The sequence below is a fragment of the Aethalodelphis obliquidens genome, unplaced genomic scaffold (assembly GCF_003676395.1).
Source record: "Aethalodelphis obliquidens isolate GAN/ISIS:26980383/991018 unplaced genomic scaffold, ASM367639v1 scaffold64, whole genome shotgun sequence".
In the NCBI taxonomy this organism is placed as follows: Eukaryota; Metazoa; Chordata; class Mammalia; order Artiodactyla; family Delphinidae; genus Aethalodelphis; species Aethalodelphis obliquidens.
In genome coordinates, this window is record NW_020838008.1 from 10,687,360 (window position 1) to 10,708,869 (window position 21,510).

The window sequence follows — 21,510 nt, forward strand, 5'->3', positions numbered from 1 at the left end:
GGACGCGGCCATGGCTCACGGGCCCAGCCGCTCCGTGGCATGTGGGATCCTCCCGGACCGGGGCACGAACCCGTGTCCCCTGCATCGGCAGGCGGACTCTCAACCACTGCGCCACCAGGGAAGCCCCTCTCTTTACAGTTTTGATGTCAGTGAAGTTGTCCATTAGAGAGACTGAGAAGAGATGAATGTTAGAGGAAAAAACATTAACGAATGGCAATTTTTCAGCATTCCCCAAAGATGAAGTTACCTTGAAAATTATGTAAGAATACACCATGAGGCCTATGGAAAGGTGATGTAAAGAGGTCTGTTTTTTATACTGTATCATCTTTCTAGAGCTATATCTTTATATCTTCCTGAGTGTGGCAGCCAAAATATTCTTTGCACTAGAAGCTGCATCTACCTCTATTCAGTGGTTCAGAATTTTAAATTACTTTTGGTTAAAAACATGGGCTTTGGAGTCTGGCAGAAATAGGTCCATGTCCTGAGTCTCTGCCTCTTCCCAGCTGTGTGGCCTTGGGCAGGTCTAAGATGAGGACAGTAACAGTATCCATCCCATAGTGTCACTGTGAGGTTTAAACCATCAGTGAATGTACAATGCTTATTGCAGTGCCTGTGGGTCTTAATAAGTGCTAATTATTAATAGTATTAGTAATACTATCGTTCTCATCATTATTGTTATTTTTACTATGAAACACATACACAGGGACATGTATTTGTGTATCTAATCCATAGCAGCTGGGTCTGAAAGACAAGAAAATGTGAAGACTCTTTTAGAAGATGGGAAAAATAAATTCCAATACACATGCAAACTTAAGAATACATGGCTCTTCTGGATAACTTATGAGCTAATTTCTGGAAAGGAATCAAGAAACAATCTCTGTGAAAGTAATATTTTAATTTAATATTTATTTTTATCAAGATAATTCATGTAGATTTAGAGGCAAATCTTACTACCATAAAACTTATAACAAAAAACAATAGTCACTTATTTGGGGTGGGGTAGAGGTGGACTCAAAATACTCGTTATTATATGGTGAAGGTGAGAGAAAAGGCTATATCTAGAATAACATCTAGTTTGGGGGACACCTAAGCAACTCGGTGGATGGCAGGCCCATTAACTAAGATAGAGAAGACTGGTGGTTGAGCAGGATTTCAGCAGAGAGGGGAAGCAAAGAATCAAGAAACCTGATATTTAGCCATCAAAAGTGAAGATGTTGGGTAGACAATTTGATATACAGCTTAGAGGTCAGGGCATGGGTCATGGGGAAAGTTACTGATTTGGAGATTACTGGCATGTAGATGTTAAATATTTAATATTTAAATGATAGCAACTCAGGTGAAGAAAGCTAAAAAACTGATGCTGAAGCCTTTCAACATGCAGAGCTCAGGCTGAGGAAGAGCACCCAAGAAAGGTGACTGAGAAGCAACGGCTGTTAAGACTGTCAGAGTCAGGAGGATGCTGTGACTCTGGAGTAAACAGTGGTTCAGGGCTTCCCTGGTGGCGCAGTGGTTAAGTATCCACCTGCCAATGCAGGGGACACGGGTTCGAGCCCTGGTCTGGGAAGAACCCACATGCCGCGGAGCAACTAAGCCCATGTGCCACAACTACTGAGCCTGCGCTCTAGAGCCCGCAAGCCACAACTACTGAAGCCCGCACACCTAGAGCCCGTGCTGTGCCACAAGAGAAGCCACTGCAGTGAGAAGCCCGCGCACCACAACAAGGAGTAGCCCCCACTCACAGCAACTTGAGAAAAGCCCATACTCAGCAACGAAGACCCAACACAGCCAAACATAAATAAATAAATAAATTTATATTTAAAAAGTGGTTCAAGGAGGAGGGCGTGGACAACTGTGTGCCTGCAGCTCAGTAATCACAGTATAAACCCAGCCGCCCTTTATTTCCCTGCTTCTACCCTCAATGGACCACCGGGCTTTTTCTATTATTGTTCTCTTGCATTAGAATGGCTCCTCACCTGCCAAAATCCTATCTATCCTTCATGACCCAGCAAGAATGCCATCACCTTGGTAATGCGTTTCCTGACTCCACTAATTAAAAATGCTCTCTTCCTCCACAATATTCCATAGCCCATTGTATACTATAACTTATTCTGCCTTGTGCTGTAACTATATATATTCTCTCTCCATCCTTCCTGTATCCCAACTGGACTATAGTCCCCCAACCCCTATAATGCAGCAGAATGCTGGGCATATACTAGGTACTCAGTAAAGATTTTTCACTGAGTCAAATCCAAAAATATAGAACTCAAACCTGGAAAAGTTTCTTCAAAGGACAATCTCCTTTAACACTTTAGATTTCTGTTTGTCAGCATGAATATCTTCTGCACCCAAGCCCAGAAATTATTTATACATTTTCCTGACCCTCTATAGAAAAATAGTGGGGGGAATCATTCCCCAAAAGCAAAGTTTTTAAATGACATCATTAAAAAAAAAAAAAAAAAAAAACTACATGACCAAAAAACAGGGTAGTGTGGGCAAAGCTCCTGTCACATGCATTGGCTGCATATCTCCTGAGCTAATGGCTATTTTAGAAACCATTTAGACTAAACTTTCCCCCCAGATCTCAGGTATGAAAATAACAAGTTGCAAAAGTTCCATGGATGAAACAACATTTGTGATCCCTGAACTTCACAGTAAAAAGCTAAAAAGATTGTACTAAAAAGATTGTACTAATCCAAGCCTTGGGTTAGCAGCCAGCAATTCTTCAATCTTCTTGCTTCAAATATCATCATGTGCTTTCATCCTCTTACACTGAGGAGGAGAAGTGTGGTAGAAAGAAGTCACTGGAAAGTAGTTCTGGCTAAGAGTTGGAGGAAGAGGAGAGAGAAAAACAGGTTATCAATGGTAAATACAGTCAGAGTCAAAACTTTATAAATCAAATAGAATTTCTACAAGCTTAATGAGGGAGAATTATTTGCCAAGCTGCCATGTGCAACATGCTATAAAAACAACTGGGATTTAATGTCATGAATGTTAATTTTTATGATTTCGTTTATCCCCTCCTCTTTTTTGCACCATGTTGCAAAACAGTTCTCTTTTGAAACTAATCACTCTTTTGTGGTCAACAGCAATTTACAAATTAGATGCTCAGACTTTTGCTAAAAAATTTAGGCCTTTACACGTATTTGTAGATAGACAAATAGCCTAGTGATTAAGGTATGCATTCTTTTTAGTTGCATATGCCAGATCTACCAAATATTTGTGATCATCCAAACTGGTTGCTTTTTGTTAAAATTTCTACTTCCTGCACTTTCAGACCCACATATTCAGAGGTAGAAAACTTTCTGAGAGTGCAAGGTGATGATTCTTGCAGATGCCCAGCAGTAGACTACATAAGTGTAAATAATCAACGTAGCCCCACTTTGCTGCTACACTAAAAAGTCCAGTAACCTCTTTTTCTTAATGGTGGTGCCAGTTCCACCACATTCTGGAAGGTATTGGTTCCCTTAAGTACAACGTGGAGCCATCAGAATAAAAGGGCAGCATGAGGGAAAACGACAGTGTGGGACTTTGTGGTCTATAGATTTAGTTGCTCATACAAGAACCTGAGAGGGGGAAACCCCCAAAAGATTAGTCACTTTGTTTTGTTTTGCAGAACTCAATTCAGGTTAACAAAGCATTTGCCAACAAAGGAGATGGGAGAATGGCAGTATTCACTTGCTCTGGTCTGAATAAGCAAATGTGGGATTTGTGGGCTGACTAATGTCCTGGGATAAACCAGGCATTCAGCCAAATTCTAGGAGTTTTGATGCAAAGACAGCAAGCCCACACTTTTCTTCATGGAAAGTGCTCCATGGGAGTATTGATGTCCACAAGGGCAGCCTGGGTCTTCAACTGCCTTAAAGATTCACCCAGGGCTTCCCTGGTGGCGCAGTGGTTGAGAGTCAACCTGCCGATGCAGGGGACACAGGTTTGTGCCCCGGTCTGGGAGGATCCCACATGCCACGGGGCGGCTGGGCCCATGAGCCATGGCTGCTGAGCCTGTGCGTCCGGAGCCTGTGCTCCGCAACGGGAGAGGCCACAACAGTGAGAGGCCCGTGTACCGCAAAAAAAAAAAAATTAAAGATTCAGCCCCAGGGAATTCTCAATGTTTCTATAATTGAAAACCTAGATCAAGTGATAGAAGCAGAATTCCTTCTTCTTGGAAAGTGTTAAATATGCCATTCATCTCCTTTTAGAAATGTGTTATCACTGTCCCTTTTTAAATACATTACCCTGAAAATATATTATTAGGCTGCTAAAATGTGACTCTGGTCCTATCTTTCCTTTCATTCACTCATTTCATTCACTGAGTGCCTTCTGTATGCTCCAGGCATCATGTAAGGCTCTATGGATGAAACAGTGACTGAGTCAGAGCCAGTCCAGCTCTTGGGAAGCCTCCGGGCAGCCTCTGACAATTTCAAGGGCACTGGAAGAGTATTACAATCTTATAATTTTATTTTTGGTTAGAGGAAAGTATTAAAATTTGTAGTTTTTTTAGTGGGAGAAACAGTAAGCCCCTCAATTAAGGTCTCAGCATAAGTCTGTGGGGAAGTCAGAGAGTTTCCCTTTATTTGACCCCTAGGATCCCCCACCATGCTGTGAGGACCAGAGTCATCACTTAACCCTAGGCTAAGGTAGATTTTATTACAAATGACAGCTAGTGAAATATCAAGGACTAAGTTTCACAGGTTCTTAACTAACTCAAGAAAAACTTCCCAGCAGCAGCTCATGCAATCTCCTTTAAATCTATAAGGCTGGTTTATCTACCCAGATGAGAAACATACATGGCATATGCAGGCTAAAAGCAAAATCCCTGGAATGATTCAATGTGAATATAACATAAACTAGAAGGAGAAAGTTCACTGTGATAATTGGTACAAAGGGAGCATTTTATGGGTCTCCAGAATATCTCCAACCTTCCTTGTAATGTAGGGTCTTCTTAAGTAGTATTTACCCACACTGGAGCCTTCATATTTCCCACTTGAAGATGTAATCTCCATGACTTGTTAACCCTCCAGAGTCCCAGGAAGAGCCTGCCAAACTGCAAATTTAGATAATTCCCTTTAAGAGGCATTATATGTAACTGCCTTTAGAAGGAAATTCGGCTACATTAGCAGAGATTTCAAGCAAGCTCTTTCACAAAAAACTGTCAAGGAGTGTTTATGAAGTCACCTGATCAGTACCAAGTTTAACATATTTAGATTAGTCTCATCAACATAACTCTTTAGGAATAAAAGTATTACAAAATCAAGATCTGGAGAAGGAGCATAACCCCTGCTTAATTACTGTGAGGAGGGGGGAGAAAGTTGAAAGAGAAAGCTATAAACAAATTGGAAAAGAGCTATTTCAGGTATAAAAAAATAAGGAAGGAAAACCTGAGCCTGGGATTGGATGATAAGCAGATAGCAGAAGCCACCACAGAAACTCTGTTTGACCAGAGGCTCAGTGCTTGCCTTGAAGGAACAAGATGAAGTGCACAGCCCACAAACCAGAGGAAGCCTGCACAGGAAGCGGAGAGGAAGATAGAGGCTTATGAACTTGGGGACAGGATGAAGCCAGTCCATGTGAGGTTCAAAAAAACCAAGTAGGCAATACGAGCATCAAAGTGTTTCCTTGTGTCATTAACTCAGGACCACAACCTGATTTCAAAACACCATGGAACCACGGATGGAAAAACTGTGTAAACTGGGGCCATTTAAAAAAATTTCTCTCCGCCGTATGCTTGTCAGAGACGATCAGAACCCTCTGAGCACTTTGCAAGGCACGCACTGGATCTCACTGTGGTGAGCGATTTGACCGGCAGTGTCACATTTCCCAGCAAAATTAGACAAGCAGCTTGACTTGACAAGTAGCATGAAATAACATAAAAAGCTTCCCTAGGCAGTGCCAGAGAATTAGGTGCCAAAAGCCTGAGGTGATTATTAGAAAATGGTTCCCGCCTCCAATTGTCTGACTACAGTCTCTTCATCACCAGGAAGCTGCTACAGCAGAACCCTGCCAAAGCAATCACTGCTCCCTTAGGAAGCATTCACTGTTCACCGTGAGCTCACGCTAACATTCCTGCTGTTTGCAAAGTGGCTAGATGGGGATATGACAGCAATCCCTGTTGTCAGTGAAAGAGACATTGCCCAGCAGGATTTTAACTTTTAACTGGATTTCAGCCATGCTGTTTCCTTTGGTTACCTGTCAGCCGAAACTTCTTTGGTATCCAAGTTCTAGTGTATTTCATTTCTATGGTCATCAGAGCAGTACAAAGGAAGAAAAACTAGAAAGGGGTCAGGATACCCCAGTTCTGTCCCTAATCAACTGCAAGGCCTTTAGCCTGGCCAAGTTGCTTCCCTTTTCCTTTAATCATAAAATGAGATAATATAAAACCTATCTCAGAGGGTTACAGTCATAGGAGAGAACAGATGAGCAAAATGTTATAGGAGGTATATTCATATATAATACTTAAGCGGTGTGTGTATGTGTGTGTACATACAACTTTTTAAATGTTTTCCAGTTGCATAAAAGTGAGGTGTAGATCTGGCAAGTACCCGGATAAGAAAAGTGACATGGACAATTGGATATTTAAGAACAAAAATGCCTCCCTTGATTCTACAGGGAAAAGATAATTGTCTAAATTGTTCAGACCATTTTTCTTCTCCAAGTCCTAGTCATGGAATCTATACAAGACTGAATTTCATGATTGCTGGCAGACAAAATATTTTGAGGAAAAAATAACACTAGCTGTTGATTATTAAATGTTTACTATATGCTGGCCAATCTGTGAAGCACTTTACAAATATTACTTCACTTCCTCTTCATTACAATCCCATGAAATATGTATTATTTAATAACATTATACACTATGCCTAAGTTTAGGAAAGCAATTATACTCCAATAAAGATGTTAAAAAAAATACATTATGTAAAACCTTCCAACACATTATAAATTGAAATGTATTTAAACTCATAGCCCTGGATTTAAAAATCAGGAAATAAAACTGTTTCTCTTGCTGAACTCAAAAAAAAAAAAAAGAAAGAAAGAAAGAAATTTATTGTTTGAACTAATATTTAAATTCAGGTCTGTCTGACTTCAAGGCCCTTGGTCTTAATCAGAGCCATTACAGCTCTGTGAAGGAAATTATGTTTCTCTTTTGCCCCAACTTTTTGCAGTTACTATTAAAAGTTGGCCTGTGTGCTCTGGCTGGTTGGAGGGGCAGTCCTTGTGTGGCCCTTTGTATAAGAGCTGACAGTTACTGGAGGCCCACATAGAGGGAGTGGTATGAGGGAAGAGTTCTAAACGGAGAGGGAAAAGGAGCTTCACGGGTAAAGGACCTGTGGGACTTACACTCAGTTCTGAAAAGCTGCATTTCTTGGGTAAATGCCACAGAGGTTTGTCTTTAGACAGAACAGGAAAGAGTCCCAGAAATACACCCACACTTACATGATCAATAATTAACCTGCAACAAAGGAGGCAAGACTACACAATGGGAAAAAAACAGCCTCTTTAATAAGCGGTGTTGGAAAAACTGGACAGTTACATGCAAAAGAATGAAACTGGACTACTTTCTCACAGCATACACAAAAATAAACTCAAAATGGATTAAAGACAAATGTAAGAACTGAAACCATAAAACTCCTAGGAGAAAACATAGGCAGTACACTCTTTGGCATTTGTCTTAGCAATATTTTTTTGGATATGTCTCCTCAGTCAAAAGAAACAAAAGCAAAAATAACCAAATAGTACTACATCAAACTAAAAAGCTTTTGCTCAGCAAAGGAAAGCATCAATAAAATGAAAAAGCCACCTACTGAATAGGAGAAGATATTTGCAAACAATATGTTCAATATGGGGTTAATATCCAAAATATATATATTTTTAAGCTCATACAACTCAATAGCAAAAAAAAAAAAAACCCGATTAAAAACTGGGCAGGGAATCTAAATAAACATTTTTCCAAAAAAGACATACACATGGCCAACAGACACATGAAAATATGCTCAACATCACTAATCATCAGGGAAATGCAAATCAAAACTACTATGAGATATCAACTCACACCTGTCAGGATGGCTGTTATCAAGAAGATAAAAGATAACAAGTGTTGGTGAGGGTGTGGAGAAAAGGGAACACTTGACCACTGTTGATGGGATTGTTAATTGTTGTAACTGCTATGGAAAACAGTATGGAGATTCTTCAAAAAATTAAAAATAGAACTACCATATGATGCAGCAATTTCACTTCTGGGTATTTACCTAAATAAAACAAAAACACTAATTCGAAAAGATATATGCACCTCTATGTTCATTGTAGCATTATTTACAATAGCCAAGTTATGGATGCAATATAAGTGTCCACCAATAGAAGAATGGATAAAGAAGATGTGATATACACACACACACACACACACACATATATATACACCTTCATACATACATACACACACAGAGAGAGAAATATTACTCAGCCATAAAAAATGAAATCTTGTTATTTGCAACAACAAGGATGGATCTATAAGGTATTACGGTAAGAGAAATAAGTCAGAGAAAGACAAATACCCCATGATGTCAGTCATATGTGGAATCCAAAAAGCAAACAAGGCAGAGATTTGTTGAAGATGGTGGAGTAGAAGGATGTGCACTCACTCCCTCTTGCTAGAGCACTGGAATCACAACTAACTGCTGAACAATCATTGACAGAAAGACACTGGAACACACCAAAAAAAGATACCCCACACCCAAAGACAAAGGAGAAGCCACAATGAGACGGTAGGAGGGGTGCAATAACAATCAAATCAAATCCCAGAACTGCTGGGTGGGTGACTCAAAAACTGGAGAACACGTATACCACAGAAGTCCACCCACTGGAGTGAAGGTTCTGAGCCCCATGTCAGGCTTCCCAACCTGGGGGTCCAGCAAAGGGAGGAGGAATTCCTAGAGAATCACACTTTGAAGGCTAACGGGATTTGATTGCAGGACTTTGACAGGACTGGGGGAAACAGAGACTCCACTCTTGGAGGGCACACACAAATTAGTGTGTGCATCGGGGCCCAGTGGAAGGAGCAGTGACCCCATAGGAGACTGAACCAGGCCTACCTGCTAGTGTTGGAGGACCTCCTGCAGAGGCAGGGGCTGGCTGTGTGTCACCATGGGGACAAGGACACTGGCAGCAGAAGTTCTGGGAAGCACCCCTTGGTGTGAGCCCTCCCAGAGTCCACCATTAGCCCCACCAAAGAGCCGGGTAGGCTCCAGTGCTGGGTCGCCTCAGGCCAAACAACCAACATGGAGGGAACCTAGCCCCACCCATCAGCAGACAAGCGGATTAAAGTTTTACTGAGCTCTGCCCACCAGAGCAACATCCAGCTCTACCCACCACCAGTCCCTCCCATCAGGAAGCTTGCACAAGCTTCTTAGATAGCCTCATCCACCAGAGGGCAGACAGCAGAAACAAGGAGAACTACAATTCTGCAGGCTATGGAAGGAAAACTACATTCACAGAAAGATAGACAAAATGAAAAGGCAGAGGACTATGTACCAGATGAAGGGACAAGATAAAACCCCAGGAAAACAACTAAATGAAGTGGAGATAGGCAACCTTCCAGAAAAAGAATTCAGAATAATGATAGTGAAGATGATCCAGGACCTTGGAAAAAGAATGGAGGCAAAGATTGAGAAGATGCAAGAAGTGTTTAACAAAGACCTAGAAGAATTAATGAACAAACACATAGAAGAATTAAAGAACAAACAAATAGAGATGAACAATACAATAACTGAAATGAAAAATACACTGGAAGGAATCAATAGCAGAATAGCTGATGCAGAAGAATGGATAAGTGACCTGGAAGACAGAATGGTGGAATTCACTGCTGTGGAACAGAATAAAGAAAAAAGAATGAAAAGAAATGAAGACAGCCTAAGAGACCTCTGGGACAATATTAAACACAACAACATTCACATTATAGGGGTCCCAGAAAGAGAAGAGAGAGAGAAAGGACCCGAGAAAATATTTGAATAGATTATGGTCGGAAACTTCCGTAACATGGGAAAGGAAATAGCCACCCAAGTCCAGGAAGCGCAGAGAGTCCCAGGCAGGATAAACCCAAGGAGAAGCACACCAAGGCACATAGTAATCAAATTGACAAAAATTAAAGACAAAGAAAAATTATTGAAAGCAACAAGGGAAAAATGACAAATAACATACAAGGGAACTCCCATAAGGTTAACAGCTGATTTCCCAGCAGAAACTCTACAAGCCAGAAGGGAGTGGCACAATATATTTAAAGTAATGAAAGGGAAGAACCTACAACCAAGATTACTCTACCCAGCAAGAATCTCATTCAGATTCGACAGAGAAATCAAAAGCTTTACAGACAAGCAAAAGCTAAGAGAATTCAGCACCACCAAACCAGCTCTACAACAAATGCTAAAGGAACTTCTCTAAGTGGGAAACACAAGAGAAGAAAAGGACCTACAAAAACAAACCCATAACGATTAAGAAAATGGTAATAGGAACAGGCATATCAATAATTACCTTAAACATAAATGGATTAAATGCTCCAACCAAAAGACACAGGCTCGCTGAATGGATACAAAAACCAGACCAATCTATATGCTGTCTCCAAGAGACCCACTTAGGACCTAAGGACACATACAGACTGAAAGTGAGGGGATGGAAAAAGAGATTCCATGCAAATGGAAATCAAAAGAAAGCTTGACTGGCCATACTCATATCAGATAAAATAGACTTTAAAATAAAGAATGTTACAAGAGACAAGGAAGGACACTACATAATGAGCAAGTGATCGATCCAAGGAGAAGATACAACAATTATAAATATATACGCACCCAACACAGGACCACCTCAATTGACAGTAACACAATAATAGTGGGGGACTTTAACACCTCACTTACACCAATGGACAGGTCATGCAGACAGAAAATTAATAAGGAAACACAAGCTTTAAATGACACAATAGAACAGATAGATTTAATTGATATTTATAGGACATTCCATCCAAAACCAGCAGATTACACTTTCTTCTCAAGTGCACACAGAACATTCTCCAGGATAGATCGCATCTTGGGTCACAAATCAAGCCTCAGTAAATTTAAGAAAATTGAAATGATATCAAGCAACTTTTCCGACAATGCTGTGAGATTAGAAATCAACTACAGGGATAAAAACATAAAAAACACAAACCTGTGGAGGCTAAACAACACGTTTCTAAATAACAAAGAGATCACTGAAGAAATCAAAGAAGAAATCAGAAAATACCTAGAGACAAATTACAACAAAAACATGATGATCCAAAACCTATGGGATGCAGCAAAAGCAGCTTTAGAGGGAAGTTTATAGCAATACAAACCTAACTCAAGAAACAAGAAAAATCTCAAATAAACAATCTAACCTTACACCTAAAGGAACTACAGAAAGAAGAACAAAAAAACCCAAAGTTAGTAGAAGGAAAGAAACCATAAAGAGCAGAAATAAATGAAATAGAAACAAAGAAAACAATAGCAAAGATCAATAAAACTAAAAGCTGATTCTTTGAGAAGATAAACAACATGGATGAACCTTTAGCCAGACTCATCAAGAAAAAGAGGGAGAGGACTCAAATCAATAAAATTAGAAATGAAAAAGGAGAAGTTAACAATGGACACCGCAGAAATACAAAGCATTGTAAGAAACTACTACAAGCAACTCTATGCCAATAAAATGGACAACCTGGAAGAAATGGACAAATTCTTAGAAAAGCACAACCTTCCGAGACTGAACCAGGAAGAAATAGAAAATATGAAGAGACCAGTCACAAGTAATGATATTGAAACTGTGATTAAAAATCCTCCAGCAGGGCTTCCCTGGTGGCACACTGGTTGAGAGTCCGCCTGCCGATGCAGGGGTCGCAGGTTTGTGCCCCAGTCCAGGAAGATCCCACATGCCGTGGAGCGACTGGGCCCATGAGCCATGGCCGCTGAGCCTGCACGTCTGGAGCCTGTGCTTTGCAACGGGAGAGGCCACAACAGTGAGAGGCCTGCGTACCACAAAAAAAAAAAAAAAAAAAAAAAATCTTGCAGCAAACAAAAGTCCAGGACCAGATGGCTTCACAGGTGAATTCTATAAAACATTTAGAGAAGAGCTAACACCCATCCTTCTCAAACTCTTCCAAAAAATAGCAGAGGAAGGAACACTCCCAAACTCATTCTATGAGGCCACCATCACCCTGATAACAAAACTAGACAAAGATACTACAAAAAAATGTATTTTTGTAGTATCAATATCAAATATCACTGATGAATATAGATGCAAAAATCCTCAACAAAGTACTAGCAAACAGAATCCAACAACACATTAAAAGGATCAAACACCATGATCAAGTGGGATTTATCCCAGGGATGCAAGGATTCTTCAATATATGCAAATCAGTCAATGTGATACACCATATTAACAAATTGAAGAATAAAAACCATATGATCATCTCAGTAGATGCAGAAAAAGCTTTTGACAAAATTCAACACCCATTTATGATTTAAAAAAAACTCTCCAGAAAGTGGGCATAGAAGGAACCTACCTCAACATAATAAAGGCCATATACAACAAACCCACAGCAAACATCATTCTCAGTGGTAAAAAACTGAAAGCATTTCCTCTAAGATCAGGAGCAAGACAAGGAGGTCCACTCTCACCACTATTATTCAACATTGTTTTGGAAGTCCTAGCCACGGCATTCAGAGGAGAAAAAGAAATAAAAGGAATACAAATTGGAAAACAAGAAGTAAAACTGTCACTGTTTGCAGATGATATGATACTATACGTAGAGAATCCTAAAGGTGCCACCAGAAAACTACTACAGCTAATCAATGAATTTGGTAAAGTAGCAGGATACAAAATTAATGCTCAGAAATTTCTTGCATTCCTATACAATAATGCTGAAAAATCTGAAAGAGAAATTAAGGAAACACTCCCATTTACCATTGAAACAAAGAGAATAAAATACCTAGGAATAAACCTACCTAAGGAGATAAAAGACCTGTACTCAGAAAACTATAAGACACTGATGAAAGAAATTAAAGATGACACAAACAGTTGGAGAGATATACCATGTTCTTGGATTGGAAGAATCAGTATTGTGAAAATGACTATACTACCCAAAGCAATCTACAGATTCAATGCAATCCCTATCAAATTACCAGTGGCATTTTTTACAGAACTAGAACAAAAAATCTTAAAATTTGTATGGAGACACAGAAGACTCCGAATAGCCAAAGCATTCTTGAAGGGGAAAAAAGGAGCTAGAGGAATCAGACTCCCTGACTTCAGACTATACTACAAAGCTACAGTAATCAAGAGAATATGGTACTGGCACAAAAACATAAATATAGATCAATGGAACGGGATAGAAAGCCCAAAGATAAACCCATGCACCTATGGTCAACTTATCTATGACAAATGAGGCAAGGATATACAATGGAGAAAAGACAGTCTCTTCAATAAGTGGTGCTGGGGAAACTGGACAGCTACATGTAAAAGAATGAAATTAGAACACTCCCTAGCACCATACACAAAAATAAACTCAAAATGGATTCGAGACCTAAATGTAAGACCGGACACTATAAAACTCTTAGAGGAAAACATGGGAAGAACACTCTTTGACATAAATCACAGCAAGATCTTTTTTGATCCACCTCCTAGAGTAATGGAAATAAAAACAAAAATAAACAAAATGGACCTAATGAAACTTAAAAAGTTTTGCAAAGCAAAGGAAACTACAAACAAGATGAAAAGACAACCCTCAGAATGGGAGAAAATATTTGCAAACGAATCAACGGACAAAGGATTAATCTCCAAAATATATAAACAGCTCATGCAGCTCAATATTAAAAAAACAAACCCAATCAAAAAATGGGCAGAAGACCTAAATAGACATTTCTCCAAAGACGACATACAGATGGCCAAGAAGCACATGGAAAGCTTCTCAACATCACTAATTATTAGAGAAATGCAAATCAAAACTACAATGAGGTATCACCTCACGCCAGTTAGAATGGGCATCATCAGAAAATCTACAAACAACAAATGCTGGAGAGGGTGTGGAGAAAAGGGAACCCTCTTGCACTGTTGGTGGGAATGTAAATTGATACAGCCACTATGGAGAACAGTATGGAGGTTCCTTAAAAAACTAAAAATAAAATTACCATATGACCCAGAAATCCCACTGCTGGGCACATACCCTGAGAAAACCACAATTCAAGAAGAGTCATGTACCACAATGTTCAATGCAACACTATTTACAATAGCCAGGTCATGGAAGCAACCTAAATGCCCATCAACAGACGAATGGATAAAGAAGATGTTGTACATATATACAATGGAATATTACTCAGCTGTAAAAAGGAATGAAATTGGGTCATTTGTAGAGATGTGGTGGGATCTAGAGACTGTCATACAGAGTGAAGTAAGTCAGAAAGAGAAAAACAAATATCGTATATTAACGCATATATGTGGAACCTAGAAAAATGGTACAGATGGACCAGTTTGCAGGGCAGAAATAGAGACACAGATGTAGAGAACAAACATATGGACACCAAGGGGGGAAAGTGGCGGGGGGGTGGTAGTGGTAGGATGAATTGGGAGACTGGGATTGACATATATACACTAATATGTATAAAATAGTTAACTAAGAAGTACGTGCTGTATAAAAAATAAATAAAATTCAAAAACAGAACCAAAAACGATAAAACAAGCAAAATGAAAACAGACTCATAGATACAGAGAACAAACTGATGGTTGCCAGGGAGGGGGGAGGGGTTGGGCAAAATAGGCATAGGCAAAGAGGCTTAAGAGGTACAAATTTTGACATACATAAGCAGGGATGTAATATACAGCATAGGGAATATTGTCAGTAATACTATGATAACTTCGTATGGGGACAGTTGGTTACTAGACATTATGCTGATTACTTCATAATGTATGTAAATGTTACATCACTATGTTGTACACCTGAAACTAACATATTGTGCATCATCTATATTTCAATATATAAACAAATATATTTTAAAAGAGCAGGAAGGAACTTTTCCTATATTCTCTGGTCAGTCTCATTTAGACCCAAATTGTTCTTCAGATGTGGCAATGAGCTGTTCAGGAATTTTATTCAATTAGGATTAATTCAATTAGCATGTCTAAAAGGTTTTTGTGTCCTATCTCCCACCAGTTACCTCAGACCATTTCTTTGGAGTTAAATACATTCCAAATAGGTATCCCAATTTTATCCTCAAAAGCAGTACTGACTCAGGGAAGGTTTCTAATATCCTTCACAGTAATGCTTGAACCCTAGAAGAACCACATAGCATATTAGCCTAGTTATTAGATTTTATTTTAAAACTCCAACTGGGGAAGATTTGAACAATAGGAATTCAGAATTGAGGGTAGTAATAGTTGGATAGCTGATATTTACTGAGCCCTTATAGAATGGAAAACATAGTGCCACACCTCTTATACAAATTATTTCATTTGAATCTTGCAATATCCCTATGAGGTAAACACTGTTATGATTTTCATTTTCAAATAAGACTAGATTTGTAATTAATATTTCTTCAGGTCAAATGGCCACCAAGGACTTCTCTGGTGGCACAGTGGTTAAGAATCCACCTGCCAATGCAGGGGACACAGGTTCGATCCCTGGTCCGGGAAGATCCCACATGCCACAGAGCAACTAAGCCCATGTGCCACAACTACTGAGCCTGCTCTCTAGAGCCCGTGAGCCACAACTACTGAGCCCACGTGCTGCAACTACTGAAGCTGGTGCACCTAGAGCCCGTGCTCCACAACAAGAGAAGCCACCGCAACGAGAAGCCCGTGCACTGCAAGGGGAATAGTAACCCCCGCTCCCCGCAACTAGAGAAAGCCGTGCCCAGCAACAAAGACCCAACGCAGCCAGAAAAAAAATGGCCACCAAAATGACAAAGGGGTAGAGTTAGGGCAAGAGTAATAGAACATTTTAATATATCCCCCTCCAACCCCCTCACTTCTCCAATGTTCTCTCAAATATCTTATTCCATCAACCAGGGTGGTTCAAAATTCATTTATTTGTCCTACTGCTTCCCTGACAGGGATTGGTTACTAGATATATCCCCAAAAATTATCCAGAAAAAAAAAAAACAGTAAAACCTTAAAAAGGCAATTAAAGACATTTAACTCTTTAAAGGACCCAAGAATGAAATATGCCTCCAAGAAAAGAATATATGCAAATTACGAAATTGTGAAAGCTAAAAATCCAACAGAGAACCTAACTGCCAGGCTAGCCCCATGAACAGACTCTTCCATGTAATTCAGTGGAAATGATTCCACTGGAGTTATGCAGAAGAGAAGGAGAAAGAGAGATTTGCTAAGAAATGTAGGATCAATTAGGCCAATATAATGAAGAGCTTTGGTTGATATGCACCCTTTGGCCAGCTCCCTCCCTCCAAGAGAAGGCCACAGCTGAGAGATTTCTTACAGAGGCACGTGACTACCTGGGGCAACGGAGTTAGTACAAAAACACATTTATAAGATGGCAGTGACAAGCTAGCTGATGATGAAATCCAGCTCTAAAATATACCCAATGACTTACATCACCCTTGGAGTTTCCAACAATATTTTCTCACAGTGTCTAACCACAGAAAAGCTGTATCTCAAAATCTCCTTAAAGGGAGAATACTTAGGAAGCAGTTACATAGTAGATCCTTTTTCTATTTTTGTTGTTGTTGCTGTCTCATCATTAGCTATGTTTTACAATATATCTTCTTTAATGGAGACACAATGTTCTTCAACTCACCAGTTCTTAGAAGTATGGAGTTGCAACAGTGGTGAAGGTGTATCTTTTCAGTGCTCAAGTCAGAGGTAAAATAAGTTCTTCTTTCTCACTGCTCCACCAGCATCCAGACTTCCCCTATAAAACTTGTGAGGATGAAACACTTATACCAGCATATAAATGAATGCAAAGAATCAGTTGCATTTATACATAGTTGCAGCAACAATATACATATACAAAACTCTAGGGCTTGTGAAAAACTGCTGGTACAGAAAAAAAATAAGGTAAAGAAAACAAAAGGGAGAAGAGGGGATAGAAAAAGAGGGAGGGAAGGGGAGGGGAGGAGAGAGGGAAGGGAGAGGAGAAGAGAGGAGAGGAGAGGAGAGGAGAAGGAAAGGGAAAGGAAGAGCTCTTGGGCAAATACAAGAGATGAAAAGACTTCATTTGTTTTATGCCTCTTAGTGTCATGAGTTTATCTGTATTACATGCATTATATCTGTATTATAACTCTGGAGGTAATTTGGATCACCCTCATTTTTCAGAAAGAGAAATCGGTGCTTAAAGAAGTAAAGTAGGCTATGCTACTAAAAAGCATCAACCCCAGGATTTGATCCTAGGTCTCCATGATTTTAAAACTACCCATTCTCTTTCATTTTATCTCATTACCTTTCATCCCAAGAGAATGCTCCTTTGATGCACACTTTCAATTCTGTAAGTGCAGATAACACATATCCAGTGGCAAGAAGACGGAAGTCTTTTCATTGATTCAGAATGAGGTTATTCTTCTTCTCATCAAAAGAGAGACTGGATGTAGGAGAAAGAGGAGGCAAATATTCATCCTGTGATTTGCCTATGACCTAAACACAGATGATATTTCCTGGTCGCTCTTCCTAGGCCCCTTTATCACCTGGACAGTGTGTAGAGTAGAGAAATATATTGAATATGGTATACCTCTACTCAATAACTAGAATACAATAGTTCCGTCTTCCAATTTTAGCAAATTTAGCAAATAAATCTGTGCTCCAAATCCTCTTACCTTTTCCCTCTCTTGAAGCAACTGTCTATACAGTCAAGTCTTTATGACAACCTTAGCAGTTCCTTGAGAGGGTAGGCAGACAGTCCAGTGGTTAAGTCCATGGGATTTGGCATCATATCTAGGTTTAAATTCAGGCTCCATCATGGATGTGGCCCTGGGGCAAATTATTTTACTTCTCTGATCTTTCTGTGGTTTCTCGATCTCTAAAATGGGGATAATAACATCTCATGTAGTTGCTATTAAATTTTTTTTAAATGATATGCATAATGTTCCTAGCACAGTGCCTAAGACATAGAGAGTCAACACATTTTTCTTGAATTATTGCTCTGATCTAGCTCAATAAGCTGTCGAGGAGACAAATTACAGTACTTTGAGTTAGCTTTGAGGTCTAGGGAATTATTCTGATGGCTTCCATTTGCTACAGTGAAGTTTATCTGGAGGAAAAGAAGCTGTTCAAAAAGCTTTCTCAAGAGACCTGAGCTATTCAGGTTGTCCCAATTTTTTTCCTATGTTCTATGTCTAGTGCAAACAAAATTGCAACCTATTAAGTATTTAGTATTTAATATAGCCGATAAATTCATTTTAGGTCCGGTTTGTGATATTGCAGTATGGTCTTGTATTATTATATACATATAATATTGTTTAATGAATGTGCATGGTGATTGATGAGGATTTTAAAGAGCTTTAACCACAATTTTGAGCAATTTACGTCAGAGTAGAATTTTATAGTGTCATATCTTCACCTTTACAGCATATTGCTCGGTCTATATGGTTTATTTAACAAGATCTCGGTGAAGAATACAGCCTCCAAGGATAACATTAGACTTTAAATGATCTGTTTTTGACCTGCATTGTAGGAAAGAGCAGGGACAGCCTGTGTATTTTACTACTTCCTCCATCAAAACCACAACTACTGCCAGTACCCAACAATTACTGCTCCTCCAACCTATTCTACTTCTTAAGCATTGATGTTTGGAAAAAGATTGACTAATTTAATGAAGCTAAGTTATTTGTATGTTTGCTGAGATAGTACTGTGAATTACCATAAAAACCTGTGCCAAAAGCAAGATATAGACGTTGTGGTGGTGATCGGAGGGTTCAAAGTCCATTTCCGACACTAATTAACAGTGTGAAGTTGAATAAATTAACCTGTCCAAGCCTCAATTTCTACATCTACAAAATCTAGACAGATTCAAAACAGTGATTATTCCACTAGATTAGACTAGATATTTTGATTAGATAGTGTTAAGTGTTCCATATACAGTAAACACTCAACAGGTAGTAGCTACTCTATGCTAGAATACAAACAATTCATTTTCAAATTATAATTCTACCCCTATTTACCTTTTCCCTTTTTGAAAAATCTACATATTTTTCCTTTCCACTCTTTATCCTACAGTATTATTTGTGTTTGTAAAACCTCCTTAAATTCTTTGTGGAGGGAGACTAGGTATTAAGAAAAATGCATACACACAAGTAACTCAGTAACATTTTTATCTTTCTTCAGAGAAAAACTTTATAAACTGAGTATTGATCTTGTGATTTCAAGATCTTGTGATTTTTTTTGCACAGTGGCAGATCATTTGGTGCTTTCTAACTTGAATACAAAGTGGTGTTCTCAGGAGAGGGTCAGGAGGGTTGTGTGAGGACCCTAATGAAGAATACTCAGGCATCTTTGCCTTCAGACCTCTTTTCCCAGCCAAGATGGAAAATGTGAGTTAAACACTTCCACTCTAACTGACTCATTTGGCAGAAAAATATGTCCAAGTGCCAAGAGGAATAGAAAACAAAAACAAAAACAGAAACTCGTGGGGAAAAAGGCACGGGAAGAAGGAGGAGATCGGAGAAGCGTGTTATATTCCATCAAACTATTAAAAAATTTTTTTGAGGATTAAAAAGGAAGATGCATTGACCTTCACAGGTGAAAGCAGAGCTCTGGAAATACAACACTTCTTAAAGTACATTTCACACCAAAGTATCTCTCAAATACACTGTCTTTAACCCTTTTATGGGGAAGATAAATAATGGAATGAGGTTTAAGTATCTAGAAAGTTTATGTCAAAGAAGAATTAAAAGACAGGTTTATGGAGTATATTATCCCATTTCGTCAAAAAACAATTATTTAGCACCAGCTAAGTACAAGGCATTCTGCTGAAAATGCAGGTGAGAAACAAACAAGGCATGGTTTGTGCTGGGAGTTTACCATATATTAGAAGCAAAATTCAGATATGCAAATAAAAACATGTGCATGTCATAAACTTTAGGATGGAAATACCAATTATGCAAACACAGGGAAATATTTTCTAATTATTGCCAGGTTTGGACTTTTTTTCCTCTGTAAAGTGAGGGAGTTGTCTTAGGCTCCTCAGGGCTCTTCCAGCTTTAATATTTTGTGACAATATGGTTATAAAAATATTTATTTCACCACTTTTTAGCAGAGAGCTAGAAGAATTTTGCCTTTAATAAATTAGGCACTTGTACCAGAGAATGCAGAGGCTTTTGAACAAATGCCTTGTTTCAGTAGGACAAAGATATTCTCACTGATTAGAAACTGGAGAAACAAAAAACAATTAGCCAAAAAAAAAAAAAAAAAAAGTATTTTAATCTGATTTCTTCCACTTAATCCTGCATTCTTAGAATGGGTTTAATTGACACTAACATCCTTTTTCTGAGATTAGTATTCTGTTTGACTAACAGCAAATATATTTGATAAAAAGTGTTTTAATCTGCCACCATCACACTCCAATTTTTGTAAAATAATCAGGTATGAAATCTCAGCTAACTAAAGAATAAATACTAAAATATTATGGCATGTATTAGTTACAGCTGCTCTATGCAAAATGAAGTTTCACTTCCACTGTTCCCTCTTTCCTGCCCTTTTGCTTCACATTGTGATAGGCATGCCTGTGAGAGTTGCAGAGATTAAAATAAGATAAAATTAAATGACACATGTAAAGCCTTTAATAAATAATAGCTCTTGTTACCGTTGCTACGGTTATTATCATTATTTATTCATTTTATTTTTTTCTGCCATTCCTCACTTTCAAAGGTAACTCCTACATATAGAGCTTCCCAAAGTATGATATGTGTAGTACTAAGAGCACTTGAGAAGACTTGGGGGTGCACACAGACACACACAAAAATATTTAATTTAGAAGTCATATATTTATATTAAAGTATATTTGAAAATTTTACAGCTATCACATTAACCTAGTGTTTTAACAAATATTATTAAATAAATGTAATTAAGTTAAAAATAGTATATTTACAGAAGCACAATAGTACAGGTGGTATGTGAATATAGCAAAAATTATGAAGATGGTACAGCAACAACTGAAGTTTGGGAAACAAATAAAGCATAAACAACCGCTTTCACAATCTAACAAGTAGGGAAGGAGTGCCACATTTTGAAAGAGGCAAATCTCTCCCCTACTACATTACAAATCTCTTAAGGGAAAATTCAGTCTCCATCTGGGTCAGTATGTTAACATGTGCTCAACAACTGAAAGCTACCTAAATTTGAAGGTAATTAAAACTGTGTGTGTGTATGTGTGTGTGTGTGTGTGTGTGTGTCTTTAATCAGAACATTCCCCTTATTCAGAGAGCTCTTACTGGAGAAAAATATCTTACAAAGGCAGCAAATATGGACAAGGCTTAAACTGTAATTCATACCTTATTCAACACCAACAATTTCTTACTA

At 38.7% G+C, this 21,510-nt stretch overlaps 1 long non-coding RNA gene across 4 annotated transcripts in view; it reads right to left on the reverse strand.

The window, feature by feature from the left end:
• Nucleotides 1-1,864: 1,864 nt before the first annotated feature.
• The window catches only part of LOC113610664 (uncharacterized), a 60,500-nt gene continuing 40,854 nt past the window's right edge, over nucleotides 1,865-21,510 (reverse strand). For 2 of the 4 annotated variants that reach the window (XR_003429165.1, XR_003429162.1), the window contains 3 exons: nucleotides 17,441-17,578; nucleotides 16,799-16,920; nucleotides 1,865-2,818 (listed from right to left, as the gene is read on the reverse strand). This is a non-coding gene — a long non-coding RNA (uncharacterized LOC113610664). Of the gene's footprint in view, nucleotides 2,819-16,798; nucleotides 16,921-17,440; nucleotides 17,682-21,510 lie in introns of all 4 variants that reach the window. The other 2 variants (XR_003429163.1, XR_003429164.1) reach the window with 2 other exon arrangements.